This window comes from Magallana gigas, chromosome 1 (assembly GCF_963853765.1).
Source record: "Magallana gigas chromosome 1, xbMagGiga1.1, whole genome shotgun sequence".
Taxonomy (NCBI): Eukaryota; Metazoa; Mollusca; class Bivalvia; order Ostreida; family Ostreidae; genus Magallana; species Magallana gigas.
This window is the reverse complement of record NC_088853.1, coordinates 2,138,470-2,160,667: the sequence shown is the minus strand read 5'-3', so window position 1 is coordinate 2,160,667 and position 22,198 is coordinate 2,138,470. Positions and strand designations below refer to the sequence as shown.

General features: G+C 34.5%; 1 protein-coding gene across 1 annotated transcript in view; it reads right to left on the bottom strand.

The window, feature by feature from the left end:
• The window catches only part of LOC117687750 (uncharacterized), a 232,769-nt gene extending 214,079 nt beyond the window's left edge, over positions 1-18,690 (bottom strand). The window contains exons 1-3 of the mRNA XM_066076346.1: positions 18,160-18,690; positions 10,185-10,271; positions 9,792-9,873 (exon numbers count right to left, since the gene is read on the bottom strand). The gene's annotated coding sequence lies outside the window, so the exon portion shown is untranslated. The remainder of the gene's footprint in view (positions 1-9,791; positions 9,874-10,184; positions 10,272-18,159) is intronic.
• Positions 18,691-22,198: the final 3,508 nt, after the last annotated feature.

Here is a 22,198-nt window from a genome sequence, read left to right as displayed (position 1 = left end):
GTATATTACATACTCGTACTCAAACTCAAACTCGTACTCCGAGTACGTGCTCCACTGAGTACGACTCTTAAACCAAGGTTATAAAAGGTTTGGAGTACGTTCTTCTATTATTCATTGTATTACAATCTCAACACCATTGTACAAAGGTACACACAGATTATAATGATACAATACGTGGTGTTTCTCACTGAGAGAGAGAGAGAGAGAGAGAGAGAGAGAGAGAGAGAGAGAGAACACATGTACAAGATCAATCCTGACTCTTAATACAAATGTGAAGTATGGGGGTTCGAAACTGGGGAGCATTTTAAATTTATTTTTCTAATAAAACACATAATTTCCGCTGAGTACTATTTGGAGTATGCTCTTAAAGCTGGTTGAGGAAATTTATACGTCTCTAGAGCAAGGAAATTCATGTAAAAAGTCCTGACTTGTAGACAAACCGTACGTGTATTTAGATCAATTATTTCTCAGCAAAGCATAACACATTATATACATGTATATTATGCCCTTTACCATCTGCGAGCATGGATCGAGAGATGTGTCTGCATCTATAACTGATGAAATTCTCTCTCTCTCTCTCTCTCTCTTTCTCTCAATGTTTAGCTTCTATCATGCGTGTTTTAATTAATTAAAGTAGGCCTACTGTCATTATTTTACACAAACAAGCTTAATTTTTATAAACTGTAAATTACCCGGGTAAGAGAGAGAGAGAGAGAGAGAGAGAGAGAGAGAGAGAGAGAGAGAGAGAGAGAGAGAAATTACAGCCTGTTAATTACCTCGTTCCTTTTAAAGTTGTTTATATCTACGCTCCCTACCCTCTTTTCCAAAAACATTTGAGATAATCACAGTTTGTTGATAAATTTCCCAATAACACTGGATTTATCGTCTTTGTTGCTCAAAAGTTCATCTGTGTTGAAATATAATCGTACACGCCAAATAAAGTGTATCAAATACTCAGACCAACAAAATACAAAAGCCACCCCACGTACTGAACCTTTACACTTCTATTCAATCAAGACATCGCCTTTCATGTACAGGCACGTAGCATCGGGGGGGGGGGCTGCCCCCCCCCCCCCCCCCCCACTTTTTCTCGCAGCAACAAATTTTTTAAAATTTACATATAAAAAATGGAATTATCATTGAGTTGGCCCCCCCCCCCACTTTTTTGGGAGTATGTAAAAAATTGATATTAAAAATAAGGAAATGAGTAGTGAAATTGAAGTCATATAGTAAGCCAGCCCCCCCCCTCCCCCCCCCTCCCCCCCCCCCCATTAGGATTTTGAAGATTTTGGGAAACATAACATTTTCCTTTTTTTTTTTTTTTGCTTGTCAAGATTTTTTTGATGAGTCTGGCCCCCCACTTGCAAAAACGACGCTACGTGCCTGATGTATGCATGTTTTAGACTTTCCAGATCTGTTCAAGCTCGCCCATTCTTTCCACAAATTGTTTAGAAAATATGTTTTCGGAATTTCATAAATTAAAGTGACAAACACAGCTTTTAATTGTGTTTCACTTATGAAAACACGTGTCTACACCACATTATAATCGCTTACTAAGTTCACACGTACCGTTGTATTTTGTGATGCGATTTTTATAAACCATAATCTTTGAAATAATTAATTATATATAAGCATTATTCACATATTTTTTTTCCAAAATGTAAGATTGCATAATAAGTCATTTTTTCCTGACACTATTCGTAAGTGGAATAGTCTGAATAATGATACCAAGGAAGCTACTTCGCTAATATTTTTAAGAAATCACTACAGAGCAATTATACAAAACCTCCTAAGTATTTTTTTTTGGTAAAAGATTCTTGAATATCATTCATACGAAATTAAGGCATAATTGTGTTCTCAATTGTGATCTTTATCGGTGTAACATAATAGCCAACCCAGTGTGTTCATGTGGAAGTTTAGAAGATGCACATCACTTGTTCTTCGTTTGTAAAAAATATTCATCATTAAGACAATCATTTATGTATAATCTTTTATCACTGAACTTTTTGAATATAATTGATGTACATTTGTTACTTTGGGGTGACAACACTTTATCTTATGATGAAAACATAAAAATATTTAAAGAAGTTCAAACATTTATACAAAAGTGTGGTAGATTTATCTAAGTTTTTAAATTATTTGCATAACTTTCTTATCCATCCTAATTCTAATTCTAGATTTAAAACTAATGATTTATTTGTATTTCATTACATGTTCTATAACTGTTATCAATGTTAACTGGCATTGTATGGCACTGTAATATATTATGTACAAGGAGAGGACATTCTAAGTTTTTGGAACTTGTGTCCAATCCTTTTGGCATTAGTCAATAAAATATGTTCAACACAACACATTGCATGTAACTCTCAATAAGACATCTGCGTTAATTTGTCCATTTTTTGGCACTAATCGATAGCACAGTGCCGATAGTTGTAGCTTAAACTCGGTCAGTAGTAAGATATTTACATAGTGTCTTAAATTTTCATATTATCTATGTTACACAACGAATGAATACATGTACATTGTATTTCTCTCTCTCTCTCTCTCTCTCTCTCTCTCTCTCAATGAACAATGAACAATGAATACAAATATCGGCCAAGTGATTATCTATTTAAAAAAAAATTAAATACTAGTCGTTTATAGAGAGCATGCAGTTTGCATGCGGTAATCTGAAGTTTTAATAAATTTCGCGATTCTAAGATTTTTTTTATTGCTGTACATTGTACATTGGAACAAACGCACATAAGTATTGACTTCAGTATCATCGAAATTTGTTTCTTGTAAATAAAAAAAAGATGAAATATCATTTAAGTTTACATCTAATGCCCTCTAACATGCGTTTGTATTACTTACTGCTAATATTTGATTACTTTCTATATTTCCAAGTAAGATTGCTTTTTGTTAACTTTCAAAATCGGTTCTTATTATTCTTAATGGTCTTGATATTTCGAAAAAAAAAATTTGTTGTAAATTATTTACAGGATATGTCATAACTTGGTGTTATAAAGGAGATAACTCAAATTATCAACCTCTTCAGCATAACTAACCCTCTCTCTCTCTCTCTCTCTCTATCTCTCTCTCTCTCAGTTAAATGTGTTGTCATGGTAATCAGTCCCTCTACATATATCCACCCACCACGCATTATTCACAACCTTTCACCTCGCATGTTTTATCATTAAAACACGGCGATAAAGCTCTGCCATTCGTTCAACTGTATTTGTGATCATGAGCGTGATGAGTTTTCATGCATACATGAACTCGAATAGGTTTCGAGTCACGTGATCAGGTAATATAAATAGTAGAACAATGCGGTGGCGTGGCACTCTAAGCTTGCTCGTTAGTTGTATGTGTTTTAAATGAGGTAAAATGGCAGATAGAATGGAATGCGGTGATATAGGACTATCGAACGATGAGACAGTTTCATTATTTTCCTTCCTTACTAAAGAAAGCGATAGAAAAACAGAGTTGTTTAATCATAAAAACATAACGGGGCTTACTCAGAAACTTCCAAAAACCCCACCACGGGAAGCAGTGCTGCGCATGTGGCAGAGACCGGACCAGCATTTGAATTCAAGCACGAGGGGCGTAGTCCCAAAAGTTGGCTGAATTTGAAGAACTGTTTCAGGAGGGACATGTAACGAAGACCGCGCTCGTTATTGACGAGGAGAAAGCCGTTCACAACAAAGAAACAAAGTCCTTAAGGTGGACTACCACACCTGGTAAAAGTCACTCAAATCAAAGGTAAATTATTTAATTACGAAAGATATGATGATAAATAAACTGTACGTATGTCCAAAAAGCGAACAAATGTGGGAGGGGGTATTTTGTTTAGCGGATGGGGGATCCAATGGCTTTGGGGGTGGGGGGGGTGGGGGGTGGCTTTGCTTTACTTATTTGATAAGGGTTTTTTTTAGGGGAAAGATACGCAACCACTCCACCTGTAGACCCGCGCATGAAATGTATTACATGAGGAATTCTTTTAAGAGTAAAATGGAAATTAAGTGTTCAAACAGCTGTACCCTGCTAGATGTAAGTGTACTTGTCCCTGACAATACGTTATTTCTTGCATTGCATCTTATGTAGAATAAAGTGCATATATTTATTGATATTTTTGAAATTATGATCCATGTACTTCAACCACGCCATCATTTAAAGATCTAGGTCAGTTCCTGACTTTGAGCTTTGGAGGACCCTTATCGTGCCAGCGCCTACCAAGACATGTCCTTCACTTTCTATAGTAAGCCACCATGGAAATAGATATGATAGTTGATTTTTCTAAAATTATGGTCAAGTATGTCACTCCCCCATGCGCTAATCTAGAGGGGGTCAGGGGTACGAACCCCCTCCAACCCTTGCAAAATTCAAATTTCTATACATTAACTAAAGAAATTGCCAGAATTATGTCTCAACCTCCCCCCCCCCCCGGCAAACTCAAATATCCGTCGGACCCCCCCCCCCCCTCCCGGGGATTTTTTTTGGATCTGCACATGCCCCCTCTACTTTCAGAAACAATGCTAAGTAATATATCCTAGAGTTCCTTGATGTATCTGATCATCATTTCTTTGTATATTCTTGTAAATTATTCACGAAAAGGTCTTTATATACACTTCAATCTGTGTTAGAAGGGAGATAACTCGGAGTATCAATCTCTTCAAATAGGCCCACACAACACAGAGATACTTATAACAAAAAAAAAAAAACCAAAAAAAAAAAAAACAAATTGCGCAAAATATTGATGTGACATGGTTTAAACAAATGTTAATACTCGATTTTTACATGAATGTTTTTAATTTACCAACCAGTAAGGAATTAATTTTAGAAAAACAATCCAGACATTTTGCAAATTTCATGTTTTTCACAAACGTTTTTAAGGGGATACCCATTTCTGAGAGGTTATAACAAACAACTAGCAAGTAAACATATACTTTTTCTTATTTGTATGTATTGTTAGGATGTATAAATATATATATATATATATATATATATATATATATATATATATATATATATATATATATATATATATATATATATATATATATATATATATATATATAATCTAAACTGGGTTTTCCATGATTGAGCCCAATTAGTGCTAACTATAGGACTACCTTAAGAGAATTAACAAGCCGAATTAAATTATCGTCCCTACTAATGGAAAATCGACGCCTTGATATTTGTATAAAGAAGTTCTGTAAGCATTTTTATCAGAAACCTAAGAAGTCCGACAAAGATAACTCTTCATTTTCAGATATTTTTATTTTTTATTTTTTTATATTTTATATTTTATCTCTGTTTATTCTTTGAGGCTTTCCAGAAATACTTGACAGGCTTTCACTGATTTAGAACTTTTCGTTTTTCAGTCCACAATTCACGGCCATTAATCAATTTCTGATCACATGCAACACAGAACAACAGATGAATGTGCATCAGTGGAGAATGTGGATCAATTGTTTAAATGGAAGTCCAGGTCGCCGTTAACACTTTAAATTAGCCGCTACCGACACATTTAGGACTGGGCGATGTTAATTAAAGACAATGAAATGCTTTCTTTTGTTATTGATTAGGGGCTATATGAAGTAAGCAATCATCACAGAAAAAAACGGATTTCCGGAAATATTTGAACAAAACAAAAACAGTAATTGGTAATAAAGAGACCTCATAACTGTTCTAAGAACAATTCTGCTAATAGTTTATTATCACATTTCGTCTTTATAAAAAAAAACAAAAGAAAAATATTTCCGGAATATTTGTAACTGATTCTTCATTTCTGTTATTAACCTATAATAAGTGAAACATTTCCATAAGATAATACCACATTACCGGTGTTATATAGTGCCTTTTCCCCCTAGCCATCTTTCCCCCCGGAAAAATGGCTATATAGCAGTTCTTCCCCCCGGAAAAATGGCTATATAGCAGTTTTTCCCCCAGGGAAAGCTGACTATATAGTGGGCTTTCCCCTTTTTTATAGACAGATTACCCCCACGGAAAACCTACTATATAGTGGATTTTCCCCCTTTTTTACATTCCGGTCATGTATATGGTGGACCATTCGTGGCAATAATTTGCAATAATTGATATGATATTAATTTCTCATAAAAAAGGATAATTATGGCATTTATTAATACATAGAATAAAATAGTATTTCATGGTTTTTTAACCCAAAATATGAACTACGGAACGCGCCTCCAAAACATGCATGTGTCATCATTGTTTATTTCACCTGTTTTTACACCTTTTTGGAACACCTTTTACAAGGATTTCGGAATAACTCGAATCTTTTTCATCTAATCGATGCTTTTCTACAGTTTCGACTTCGACGTTAAGAACACATGAGAACACATTTGAGTAAAAATACGCTGGTTTGGAACTGTAATTTTCCAATGTATTACCATCGCTGTATAAGCTTCTCCCAGGGAACTAACTGTACAATCTTGACTTAATTTTGTAGAGGAAGGGAATACAAAGTGGAAATGTATTACTCCCTTCGTCCAAAAGGCTATCAATTTTAAACTAATACCGTTCGAATTGACGATCTTAAAAACAATTATATATTTCTTCTTCTAAATATCAAACGGGAGACAGGGTGCAATGATATGATGAGAACTGAAATGTTTTAGTTTTATTTTGATTGATGGGGTTCTAAATCATGGGTAAGGGGCATTTTAATTGATTATATATTAAAAGCATGTGAAAAGTTAGTGTTTACAATTTTGTTTTAAAGTTACGCATATTCATATTTTTTAGCACATTTTTTACGAAACGCGAGATTTTATGATGTAAACATTTTGTTTAAAAAAAGAAAATGTCTTCACTACCAGAACAATGTCGGTATCTTTGCTGGTTACTTTGGAATATGTGAAATAGAGCCTGAACCAACCTTATGTATATATTTACACTCAGTATTTGCTAATTTTCCCCTTCTAAGTTTGCAACATGATTTATGAATATACAATTTTGAAAACGATGCCATATAAATCAAGATATACGATTCACTTAATAAAGATTTACTTGTGTACCATATTATTTCTTCGAACAATGAAACAAGGGTGATTTAAAAAAAAAACCAAACCCCCAAAAAACCAACACATCTATTGTGATGAGCTGACTTATTTTTTTTTTTAATATAAGCTTGGTCTCCTAATCAACTAACAAGTTAAAAAAGTCGTATACATGTATGCGCTTAGGTTATTTTTGATTTTCGGTTGCTTCTTTTATGAATAAAAGTTTATTGATTTATTTTTCTAGTTATTTATTATATCATTAGTCATCTTATGAATTGATTAAATGTTTTGAAGAATAATGAATTTACCTGCGTACCTTTTTTAAAAAATTTGTTCGTAAACTTTGGACTATATATGATATGGGCGCCTAAGATGGCCCCCCTAAAATGAACATCGTCGTTTTACTTCAATTCTTTTTTTTCTTTGTACAGATATATATGTGATGTTTATACATAATGTTCATTTTGATTCAAGTGCTCACATTTAAGAAAAATGACATCGTAAAGACAACCTTTTCCCGCCATTTTTGCAATCTTAGCATAAAACAGCTTGTTTTCAAGCAGTTTTTCTTGCAGAAAACATAGAGCGCATGCTTGAACAAACAAAATATTTTAATCAGAGATATATATAGCCAAGACTAATAAGTAACAAAAAAATATCTTTGTTCAAGCATGCGCTGTATATTTCCCATTCGTAAACGGATAAGAAAAATGTCAATTTTTGACCGATTTTGATTGAATTGTAGTAATAGCGTTACTTCTGACGTCAAATACTGCAAGTGAGTGCAAATAAATCAAATGAATAGGTAAAAAATATTTTTTAAATCAACTCTTCTAAAAAATAACATAACATTTTACTGTACCCGAAACACTTTAAAAAATTGCGAATTATGGGGGCCAAATTTAAATCATATTATATATAGTTCTTAAAAAAGAAAATCAGAATCGTAATTTTCAATCATTTTGATAAGGAAATAATGAGCGATTGTGTATTTTTAAATGATGTTTTTACTTTTAAATGACCGTAAAATATGTTCATGTGGTCATCTTTAGTTTTTGAGATATAGAGCCCTAAAAATGCATTTTCTTTATAATTAGATTTCAAACATCGGGCTCAAAAACAACAAAGGCCTCTACCCTGCATGGGGGCTAACGTTTTCAGTGTCATCTACTAGTGGCACACTGGCGTCGGAAGCAAATTGAAAGTGGGGGGGGGGGGGCTAGACTAATCCTCAGAAATAAGAAATATTGAGAAAAATTCCCAAAAATCATGGAAATCCTAACGGGGGGGGGGGGGGGGGGGGTGAGTACACCTATAATTCCAAAAGAAAAAAAAAACCCAATTTTTTTTTCCAAAATCATGAAATTCCTAATCCGGGGGGGGGGGGGGGGGGGTAGGGTACTTCTGAATCCAACTTCTCAGTCTTTCAAGGTAAATTTAGGAACAATAATCTTTCCTGCGAGAAAAAGTGGGGGGGGGCTGAACCCTCTATCATGCTATGTTTCTAGTGATTGGGTATAACTTTGCAAAAAAAAGTGGGGGGGGGGGCTTAGCCCCGCCCCCTCCCCGGTTCCGATGCCTGTGAGTGGTATAACACTATCACTGTGAAAATATGGTTAAGTGGTCATCTCTAGAATATGAGATTCGGATCCCCACTTACAGAACATTATTGAATCATTATAATGGGGTTTTAAACATCGGGCCCTGAAACATCAATGGCCCCTACCCTGAGGGCTAAAATTTTCAGAGTCAGATACAAGTGGTAAACCACTGCCACTATGAAAATATGGTGATATGGTCATCTCTAGTTTATGAGACATTGGACCCTTAAGAATATACACTATAATCATTATAATAGGATTTAAAAAATCGGGCTCTGAAACATTGGAAACAAAATCTCTTTAAAACAGAGGTTTAGCCTGGATGAAATTTTCAAAAACAGACAGACAGTCTGATAGATTTATCAAAAAATTCTTAAAACATTCTCGCTTAGTACAATTTCAGAACACAGAATTATGCATATAAGTGTATAACTTGTAAAACCAAGTATTTTTTTTTTCAATTAATTACCTAAATTAAGTTTTATTTGTAATTCCATTACACACATGTTCAATTTTCAGCATAGTCTATAAAAATAATAAATCGGCAAAACGAAACTTAGCCTTTATAGATGAATGCAGTTGTACATGTATGCAACCTGGGAGTGTAGAAACATTAATTTTAATCCTTACTGGATTTCCATCAATATTTTTTATAAAATCTGAACCAAAAACGTGAGGGAGAAACCCTACTATGGGGGAAAAGCTACTATATAGTAGCTTTTCCCCCCAGGGGGAAAGGCTACTATATAGTAGGTTTTCCGGGGGAGAAGCTACTATGGGGGAAAAACTGCTAACAACACCGGCATACATTATCACACTTTCGACATGTGTATGTCTTTAATTTAAACAGTTACACAAGATAATACCACATTACCGGCATATATTGACACCCTTACTATGTATTTTACCAATATACATCGTATTCTACATTTACTTAACACCCCCCACCCCCACCCCCGCTTTTTAAACAGGAGGAGGAAAACGCACACAACAGTTCGTGAAAAATTGATTTCATTTTGTAATGTGAGGTTTGATTGAACATCCGTATAAAAATTACACGTGTACCTTATATACTGGGTTCTTATTAAATGGACGCGCTGGCTAGTTTTTATTTAGTTGCTTATATTTTAATTGACTGTGTAATCCTCGCTATATTTCTCTGAAGCTATGGACGCTGATTATTTACCTTCACTGCAATTGCGAACTGTCCATTGAACTATCAGGGTCAAGGTTAGGGCTAGGCTGATGGGCCCCGGGTTGTACAATATCTGAAAGAATGGACAGTTTTTATCATATAACCATTACTTAGATAAACAAAAAACTTTTTGGTTTTTGCAGTGGTCCTTTTGTCCACATTGCATTATGAAATGCATGCTCAATTATTCAATTAGACAAAGTTATCTGTACAAATCACAGTAAACTGATGCGCTCAATCAGATGTTTATACTATATTTGTATATTATAAGATTTCAAAGTCACATATAGGTCCAATGGGCTGGGTGTAATTCGATAATGTATAACATTGTATGGTACTATACTTATGACATACACATGTCACTATGATAAAATATTTACTTACTTATTTACTTACTGCTCAGTGGTAAGCATAGTTCGATCCCGCCCATTGGTCATGTGTGTACAAACATTGGAAGAGGATCGTGTGATTCTGCAGCAGTCCAGTATGTTGGCTGTAGTCGTCTAATAAGTAGAAAAACTGACGACGCAACAATGTTTTAATACGATGTATTTATTAGGAATGTAATTGATATCCCTTACATACATCTAACCAACCGTAGACAGAGAACAAAGACGGGAGTCCCAAGCCGCCAAAGTTCTTCTTTAGAATACACATACTATCGTAAGGACAACGACGGGAGTCCCAGGCCGCCATTGTTCTTCTTTAGAATACACATACTATCATAAGAATCGTCACGTGTGAATGTTGGTTAAACTTTATAACCAGTACATTTAATTATTGAGTCACAATACCGAGGACTTTTAACATCAATGTTTGTAATGAGTAGAATCAAACAAATCTAAGTCTACGATCTCCCTGACAATGACAATTAACAATGGCTGACCGACACGGACGATAGTGAGACGGTAACAAATTAAAAATGTCTTTGTAACAAGATGTTTAAACACCCTCCGAACGACACGACCGATTGTGTGATAGTAACAAGAGCTGTCTTTGTAACAAGCTGTTTTTGCGATTTTGTGACGAAGAGCTTGGCTTTTAAATCAATAGATAAGGATTATATTACAATTCAGGTATAAACCTGTTCAAAAACAGACCTCATTGACTTTATTTTATTAGTTGTCGCAACAATATAAATTATTCAACGTGATTTGTGTTTAATAACATTAATTGAAATTCAAAAATTATAACTCCAATGCACCGTAATTTGTTCTTTGCATACAAGAGTGCAGCGTGAATTTATTATTTTTTTTTATCAATAGCGGGGAATACGGACTGTATATTACCTTCAAGAGGGACTGTAGATTACCAGTCAAAAGGGATTGCTCGTTACCGGCGAATAGATGATGTACATTACCGGCCAATAGAGACTATACATTACCGGTGTTATATAGTGCCTTTTCCCCCTAGCCATCTTTCCCCCCGGAAAAATGGCTATATAGCAGTTCTTCCCCCCGGAAAAATGGCTATATAGCAGTTTTTCCCCCACGGAGGCTGACTATATAGTGGGCTTTCCCCCTTTTTATAGCCAGATTACCCCCACGGAAAACCTACTATATAGTGGATTTTCCCCCATTTTTACTTTCCGGCCATGTTTATTGCGGACCACTCGTGACAATAATTTGCAATAACTGATATGATATTGATTTCTCACAAAAAAGGATACTTATGGCATTTATTAATACATAGAATAAAATACATGGTTTTTCAACCCCAAATATGAACTAATGCATGCGCCTTCATAACATGCATGTGTCATCATCGTTTATTTCACCTGTTCTCACCCCTTTTTGGAACACCTTTTACACGGATTTCGGAATACCTCGAATCTTTTTCATCTAATCGATGCTTATCCACAGTTTTGACTTCGACGTTATGAACAGGCGAGAACACATTTGAGTGAAAATACGCTGGTTTAGAATATTATTAATTTTCCAATGTATTACCATCAATGTATAAGCTTCTCCCAGGGAACTAACTGACCAATCTTGACTTAATTTTGTAGAGGAAGGGAATAAAAAGTGGAAATGTATTATTTCCTTCGTCCAAAAGGTTATCAATTTTAAATTAATACCTTTAGAATTGACGATCTTAAAAACAATTATATATTTCTTCTGCTAATTATCAAACGGGAGACAGGATGCAATGATATGATGAGAAACTGAAATGTTTTAGTTTTACTTTGATTGATTGGGTTCTAAATCATGGGTAAGGGGTATTTTAATTATGTATTAAAAGCATATGTGAAGTTAGTGTTTACCATTTCGTTTTAAAGTTACGCATATTCATATTTTTTAAGCACATTTCTACGAAACGCGAGATATTATGATTTAAACATTTAAAAAAACAATGAAATGTCTTCACAACCAGAACAATGTCGGTGTCTTTCCTGGTTACTTTGGAAAAAGTGAAATGGAGCCTGAACTAACTTTATGTTTATATTGTCACTCACTATTTGCTAATTTTTCCACTTTTAAGTTTGCAACGTGATTTATAAATATACAATTTTGAAAACGATGCCATATAAATCAAGATGTACGATTCCATTACCTAAAAATTTATACTATTTGTTTCATATTTTTGCAATAAAGATTTACTTGTGAACCATATTATTTCTTCGAACAATTAAATAAGGGTAATTAAAAATGTAAAACAAAAAAAAACACCCTCAGAAACAACCAACACATATATTGTGATGAGCTGACTTTTTTTTAATATAAGCTTGTTTTTCTAATCAACTAACAAGTGAAAAAGTCGTATATGCGCTGAGGTTGGTTATTTGTTTTTGATTTTCGATTTCTCCTTTTATGAATAAACGTTCATTGATTTATTTATCTAATTATCTATTATATCATTAGTCATCTTATGAATTGATTAAATGTTTTGAAGAATAATGAATTTTACCCGCGTACCTTTTTTAAAAAAGCTTGTTTGTATTTTAAAAAAAAAAGCAGCAGAATTAAAGTAATTTTCAATCATTTTGATAAAGAAATATATGAGTGGTTGTGTATTTTTAAATGATGGTTTTACTTTTAAATGACCGTAAAAATATGTTCATGTGGTCATCTATAGTTTTTAAGATATGGGGCCCTAAAAATACATATTCTTTATAATTGGATTTCAAAATCGGGCTCGAAAACAACAAAGGCTCCTACCCTGCATTGGGGCTTAAATTTTCGGTGTCATCTACTAGTGGTATACCACTATCACTGTGAAAATATGGTTAATTGGTCATCTCTAGAATTTGAGATTCGGGTTACCACTCATAGAACACTATTCAATCATTATAATGGGGTTTTAAACATCGGGCCCTGAAACATTAAGGGCCCCTACCCTGAGGGCTGAAATTTTCAGAGTCATCTTAAAGTGGTAAACCTTTGCAACTTAAAAAAATATGGTGATATGGTCATCTGTAGTTTATGAGACATTGGACCCTGAAGAATATGCACTATAAATATTATAATAGGATTTTAAAAATCGGGCTCTGAAACATCGGAAACATAATTTCTCTAAAACAGAGGTTTAGCCTGGATGAAATTTTTACAAACAGACAAACAGTCTGATAGATTTATCAAGATTTCTTAAAACATTCTCGTTTAATACAATTTCAGAACACAGAATTATGAATATAAGTGTTTAACTTGTAAAACTTTTTTCAATAAATTACGTAAATTAAGTTCTATGTGTAATTCCATTACACACATGCTCAACTTTAAGCATCGTCTATAAAGATAATAAATCGGCAAAACGAAACTTAACCTGTACAGATGAATGCAGATATACATGTATGCAACATGGGAGTGTAGAAACATTGATTTTAATCCCTACTGGATTTCCATAAATATTTTTTATAAAATCTGAACCAAAAACGTGCGGGAGAAACTCTACTATGGGGGAAAAGCTACTATATAGTAGCTTTTCCCCCGGGGGGAAAGGCTACTATATAGTAGCTTTTCCCCCGGGGGGAAAGGCTACTATATAGTAGGTTTTCCGGGGGCAAAAAACTACTATGGGGGAAAAACTGCTATACAACACCGGCCAATAGTAATATACATTACCGGCCAATAGGGGCTGTACATTACCAGTCAATAGGGACAATACATTACCGGCCAATAGTAATATACATTACCGGCCAAAAGGGGCTGTACATTACCAGTCAATAGGGACTATACATTACCGGCCAATAGTAATATACATTACCGGCCAATAGAGACTGTATATTACCTTCAAGAGGTACTGTACATAACCAGCCAAAAGAGACTATACATTACCGGCCAATAGTAATATACATTACCGGCCAATAGGGACTGTACATTACCAGTCAATAGGGACTATACATTACCGGCCAATAGTAATATACATTACCGGCCAAAAGTAATATACATTACCGGCCAATAGTGATATACATTACCGGCCAATAGTAATATACATTACCGGCCAATAGGGACTGTACATTACTAGTCAATAGGGATTATACATTACCGGCCAATAGTAATATACATTTCCGGCCAATAGTAATATACATTACCGGCCAATAGTGATATACATTACCGGCCAATAGTAATATACATTACCGGCCAATAGGGACTGTACATTACCAGTCAATAGGGACTATACATTACCGGCCAATAGAGACTATACATTACCGGCCAATAGTAATATACATTACCGGCCAATAGTAATATACATTACTGGCCAATAGTAATATACATTACCGGCCAATAGGGACTATACATTACCGGCCAATAGTAATATACATTACCGGCCAATAGGGACTGTACATTACCAGTCAATAGGGACTGTACATTACCAGTCAATAGGGACTGTACATTACCAGTCAATAGGGACTATACATTACCGGCCAATAGTAATATACATTACCGGCCAATAGGGACTGTACATTACCAGTCAATAGGGGCTGTACATTACCAGTCAATAGGGACTGTACATTACCAGTCAATAGGGACTGTACATTACCAGTCAATAGGGACTGTACATTACCGGCCAATAGGGGCTGTACATTTCCAGTCAATAGGGACTGTACATTACCGGCCAATAGTAATATACATTACCGGCCAATAGGGACTGTACATTACCAGTCAATAGGGGCTGTACATTACCAGTCAATAGGGACTGTACATTACCGGCCAATAGTAATATACATTACCGGCCAATAGGGACTGTACATTACCAGTCAATAGGGACAATACATTACCAGTTAATAGGCACATTTTTATTTGTTGTGCATTTAAATGTAGAGAAGAAGTTTTAAAAAAAAAAAACCTATAAAAAGCTGTTAAATCTTTGGTATAAATGTATCTTAAAGAACACAAAGAACTATTCTTGTCACAAGTGAAACGGTCGTAATTTTGTTTTAAACTGATTTAATCATGTAGGATGTAAGATGTATTGTTCCATAGGCAACATGTTAACTTATAGGGAATCACTACTCTACAGTCCGGACTGAATTGTTGTAGACTTAGGAAACATGATTACATATAGGGAATCACTACTCTACAGTACGTACTGAATTGTTGTAGACATAGGGAACATGTTTACATATAGTGAAACACTACTCTACAGTAGGAACTGAATTGTTGTAAACTTAGGGAACATGTCTACATATAGAGGATCACAACTCTACAGTATGTACTGAATTGTTGTAGACATAGGGAACATGTTTACATACAGGAAATCACTACTCTACAGTACGTACTGAATTGTTGTAGACTTAGGGAACATGTTTACATATAGGGAATGTTGACTCTACAGTAAGTACTGAATTGTTGTAGACACAGGAAACATGTTTACATGTAGGGAAACACTACTCTACAGTAAGTACTGAATTGTTGTAGACATAGGGAACATGTCTACATATAGGGAATCACTGCTCTACAGTACGTACTGAATTGCTGTAGACTTAGGGAACATGTTTACATATAGGGAATGTTGACTCTACAGTACGTACTGAATTGTTATAGACACAGGGAACATGTTTACATGTAGGGAAACACTACTCTACAGTAAGTACTGAATTGTTGTAGACATAGGGAACATGTTTATATATAGCGAATCACTGCTCTACAGTACGTACTGAATTGCTGTAGACTTAGGGAACATGTTTACATATAGGGAAATTTTGACTCTACAGTACGTACTGAATTGTTGTAGACACAGGGAACATGTTTACATGTAGGGAAACACTACTCTACAGTACGTACTGAATTGTTGTAACACAGGGAACATGTTTACATATAGGGAATCACTACTCTACAGTACGGACTGAATTGTTGTAGACATATGGAACATGTTTACATATAGGGAAACACTACTCTACAGTGCGTACTGAATTGTTGTAGACATAGGGAACATGTTTACATATAGGGAATCACTACTCTACAGTACGTACTGAATTGCTGTAAACATAGGGAACATGTTTACATGTAGGGAAACACTACTCTACAGTGCGTACTGAATTGTTGTAGACATAGGGAACATGTTTACATGCAGGGAATCACTACTCTACAGTGCGTACTGAAGTGTTGTAGACATAGGGAACATGATTACATATAGGGATTCACTACCCTACAGTAAGTATTGAATTGTTGTAGACATAGGGAACATGTTTACATAGAAAGAATCACTACTCTACAGTATGTACTGAATTGTTGTAGACATAGGGGACATGTTTACATATAGGGAAACACTTCTCTACAGTACGTACTGAATTATTGTAGACTTAGGGAACATGTTTACATATAGAGAATCACTACTCTACAGTGCTTACTGAAGTGTTGTAGACATAGGGAACACGATTACATATAGGGATTCACTACTCTACAGTGCGTACTGAATTATTGTAGACTTAGGGAACATGTTTACATATAGGGAATCACTACTCTACAGTACGGACTGAATTGTTGTAGACATAAGGAACATGTTTACATATAGGGAAACACTACTCTACAGTATGAACTGAATTGTTGTAGAATTAGGGAACATGTCTACTTATAGGGAAACACTACTCTACAGTACGTACTGAATTGTTGTAGACATAGGGAACATGTTTACATATAGGGAATCACTACTCTACAGTAAGTACTGAATTGGTGTAGCGTAGGGAACATGTTTACATATCGGGAAACACTACTCTACAGTATGAACTGAATTGTTGTAGACTTAGGGAACATGTCTACATATAGGGAAACACTACTCTACAGTACGTACTGAATTGTTGTAGACATAGGGAACATGTTTACATATAGGGAATCACTACTCTGCAGTAAGTACTGAATTGGTGTAGCATAGGGAACATGTTTACATATAGGGAAACACTACTCTACAGTACGTACTGAATTATTGTAGACATAGGGAACATGTTTAAATATAGGGAATCACTACTCTACAGTACGGACTGAATTGTTGTAGACATAGGGAACATGTTTACATATAGGGTTTCACTACTCTACACTACGAACTCAATTGTTGTAGACAAAGGGAACATGTTTACATATAGGGAATCACTACTTTACAGTACGTAATGAATTGTTGTTGACATCGGGAACATGTTTACATATAGGGAATCACTACTCTACAGTACGTATTGAATTGTTGTAGACTTAGGGAACATGTTTACATATAGGGAATCACTACTCTACATTAAGTGCTGAATTGTTGTAACACAGGAGACATGTTTACATGTAGGGAATCACTACTCTACAGTACGTACTGAATTGTTGTAGGCAAAGGGAACATGTTTACATATAGGGAATCACTACTCCACACTACGAATTAAAGTGTTGTAGACATAGGGAACTGTTCACATATAGGGAATCACTACTCTTCAGTAAGTACTGAATTGTTGTAGACATAGGGAACATGTTTACATATAGGGAATCACTACTCTACAGTACGTACTGAATTGCTGTAAACATAGGGGACATGTTTACATATATGGAATCACTACTCTACAGTACGTTCTGAATTGCTGTAAACATAGGGGACATGTTAACAAATAGGGAATCACTACTCTACATTAAGTACTGAATTGTTGTAGACATAGGGAACATGTTTACATATAGGGAATCACTACTCTACAGTACGTACTGAATTGTTGTAGACATAGGGAACATGTTTACATATAGGGAATCACTACTCTACAGTACGTACTGAATTGCTGTAAACATAGGGGACATGTTTACATATAGGGAATCACTACTCTACAGTACAATCTGAATTGTTGTAGACTGTTTCAACTGAGTAGGAAATATACACTCTCACTGATTGCCTAGATTATTATCTGTAGTATTATAGATTTTTTTTTTTTACAAAATAAGAAAAACCGTACATGTCTTACCTTTAGAACAGCGTTCTTAAAATAATTCCTATCGCTTGATATCAGGTACTAAAATATATATAACTGTCTTAAAAGGTATGACTATATAAGGTGTTGTTACTTAACAAAGCCAAGAACATAATGTTATTGTCTTCAATATGCCTCATACATATATTGCGAGCCGTTTTATTCAGAGCGAACCTTCATTGTTCTGTAGGGATTTAAAGAGTCTAAAAGAGTATATAATGACTGGTGATTTAAAGGTAATTCAACAACACACGTACCACGGCCATTGATAGATTGATGCTGATATGTAATATGACAACAATTATCCCCCACACACAGATATCTATTTATCAGCAGATGTTCTGCATTGAGATGGGTCCTTAGACTTATCGGGAATTCAAAAAAAATTAAGCGTTGAATATCGCAAACAAAAAACAACGCCGAAACGTAGGGGACATGTTTACGAACGGTTATTGTTTTGTATAAGATTTAAACCCTTTAAAAGAGTATATAATGAATGATGATTTAAAGGTAATTCAACAATGTACGTACCATGGGTATTGATAGATTGATGCTGATTTGTAATATGACAACAATTATCCCCAACATACACACATATCTATTTATCAGCAGATGTTCTGCATTGAGATGAGTCCATAGACTTATCGGGAATTTAAAAAAACAAGTATTCCTTTTAAAGGAATGATCGGCAATAATGATATATTGATAGCTAGAAGCAATCAACATGATCAGTTTGATGTAAAATAATTAAAAAAGTACTGTATTTTTACAAAGTATATAATATTTTGAATCTGTAATTTTAAAATAAATTTGGGGAAAGCCATTCGTAAACTCCTTGTCTAGTTTAACGTAATCATTAAATGTAATCTTCTTCTTCTCCATAATACTGACTACTGAGTAGGGATCTTCAAAGAGCATTAACACGTATACAAAGAAAGAGTTGTATTAAAATAATATAATGCGACTGAAAAACATGTCGTTCAACTTTACATACAGTGAAACACTACACCACTGAACGTACTGTTGTAAACAGTTACAATTTAGAAAGTCAAAACATTCTGTGAATACTTAGACTACTACCGGAAATATCATAGACCAATTTATATTAAGATGAGAAATTGTACACAGCTTACCTTTCTTATAGCATTCCTAAAATCATTTTCATCGCTTGATATCAAGTACTGAAATATATAACTGTCTTAAAAGTATGACACATCACGTGTTGTTACTAAGTGGAGCCGAGAACATAATTTTCTTCTATATGTTTCATACAAATCTTGCAAGCCATTTTATTAAGAGCGAACTGTCATTGTTCTTTAGAGATTTAAACCCTTTAAAAGAGTATATAATGAATGATGATTTAAAGGTATTTCAACAATGCACGTACCATGGGCATTGAAAGATTGATGCTGATATGTAATATGACAACAATTATCCCATACACAGATTTTTTTTCAATCAGAAAAATGGATCATCAGACTTATCGTGAATAAAGATCAAGCGTTGAATGTCGCCAACAAAATCAAATCCAACACAGTTAACGTCCGTGACATCGATGACAATGGCTTTAATTTGTTGTGTAGTGTACAATGTATTTAATATGTAAGATACATCTACAACTAAACAAACACATCATGTCGTAAACCCTTGGTACCACAGACAGCGGTGATTGTCAATTCTCCCGTTATGTAGTATAAATTAATATACATCAACAACTAAACAAACGCATCTTGTCCTAAACCATTGGTACCAAATACAGAGATGATTGTCAATTCTCCCGTTATGTAGTAAAACATAAGCTACATCTACAACTAAACAAAAACACCATGTCCTAAACCCTTGGTACTTCACACAGAGATGATTGTCAATTCTCCCGTTATGTAGTATAAAATAAGATACATCGACAACTAAACAAACACACCATGTCCTAAACCCTTGGTACCCCGGACAGAGGTGATTGTTAATTCTCCCGTTATGTAATAAAATTAAGAGACATCTACAACTAAAACAAACACATCATGTCCTAAACCCTTGGTACCACACACATAGGGGATTGTCAATTCTACCGTTACTCTCACATCATAATTAGGATTAAGAATTCTGAGATAGTGAATGATTTTATTTGAACAATAACGTCATTGGTTATTTTATCTTTTTTCTATACTTAACGGCTTAGAGGAAGTATGTAGATAATGACACTTTTTGTTTTTGAAATTCTTAGCAAATCATTAAAATATTATTCCATTTACATGTTTCTAAAGAAAAAAAAAACTTGTTCAACACAAGTTTTCTCTTCGCAGCGAAAGACTTACTAAGGTTGAGAGTGTAGTTGAATATGACCGATTATGTAAACATCATTCTAACAAATATTCAAAACAATGTTTAAGAAATACGTAAAAAGCATTGTATTTTCTTTATTTTTTTTCCAAAACAGTTTATCAGAGACAACAATCAAAAGCAACTGTGCTGAGAAAAGGAAGCCCTGTTTTAAGTACACCAAACAATTTCATTGCGTTCTGTCAAACACGAGGATTTTCACCAATATGTTAAAGAATTAAGCTCAATAGATTGTAGTTTCTCTTTTTGAGTCACGTATCGAGTCAGTCACCATGTTATACTTGTAAACATTGAGTCACGTATCGAGTCAGTCACCATGTTATACATGTAAATATTGAGTCACGTATCGAGTCAGTCACCATGTTATACATGTAAACATTGAGTCACGTATCGAGTCAGTCACCATGTTATACATGTCAACATTGAGTCACGTATCGAGTCAGTCACCATGTTATACATGTCAACATTGAGTCACGTATCGAGTCAGTCACCATGTTATACATGTCAACATTGAGTCACGTATCCAGTCAGTCACCATGCTATACATGTCAACATTGAGTCACGTATCCAGTCAGTCACCATGCTATACATGTCAACATTGAGTCACGTATCCAGTCAGTCACCATGTTATACATGTCAACATTGAGTCACGTATCCAGTCAGTCACCATGTTATACATGTAAACACTGAGTCACGTATCCAGTCAGTCACCATGTTATACATGTAAACATTGAGTCACGTATCGAGTCAGTCACCATGTTATACATGTCAACATTGAGTCACGTATCGAGTCAGTCACCATGTTATACATGTCAACATTGAGTCACGTATCGAGTCAGTCACCATGTTATACATGTCAACATTGAGTCACGTATCGAGTCAGTCACCATGTTATACATGTCAACATTGAGTCACGTTTATGTAATGCGAAAACTTTATATCTTTTTTTCAGTTCGAATCATAATAAAACGAAATAGTTTACGATCGTTCTTTTCATGTTTGGGTCATATCTCCTGTCAAGAACTTATATATTTAAATTAGATAAGGTATTAAACACTAATAGAATTATTGCTTCAAAACCAATGGCAAATGTGCTGAGAAAATGAAGCACTGTTTATTAATACACTAAACAATTTTCATTGTATTCCACCAAATACAGATTTTCACCAATATAAGGCTAAAGTTTTGTCTAATGACTGCTAATTATATAAGGCTTTTATGTTTATACATATATTATAACATTATATACACTTATTTTACCATAAAAAACTGTGGTTTATTTCAAGTAGTCGACTAATTTGAATTTAATCAATGATTGGTGAATAGTTTCGTGCAATATATTTGATAAGTTTCCCTTGGAATTAGATTCAGGTCGAAATTAAGATGGCATTGTACATTGTTTCAACAAAGTTTGAAAATACGTGGTAACTTTTTGACTTACCACAATGACATTGCAAGTATGTGATAAACTATTTGACTTACCACAATTACAGGGCAAATACGTGATAAACTATTTGACTTACCACAATGACATTGCAAAAATGTGATAAACTATTTGACTTACCACAATGACATTGCAAATATGTGATAAACTATTTGACTTACCACAATGACATTGCAAGTATGTGATAAATGTTTTGACTAACCAGAATGACATTGCAATTATGTGATTAACTATTTGACTTACCACAATTAC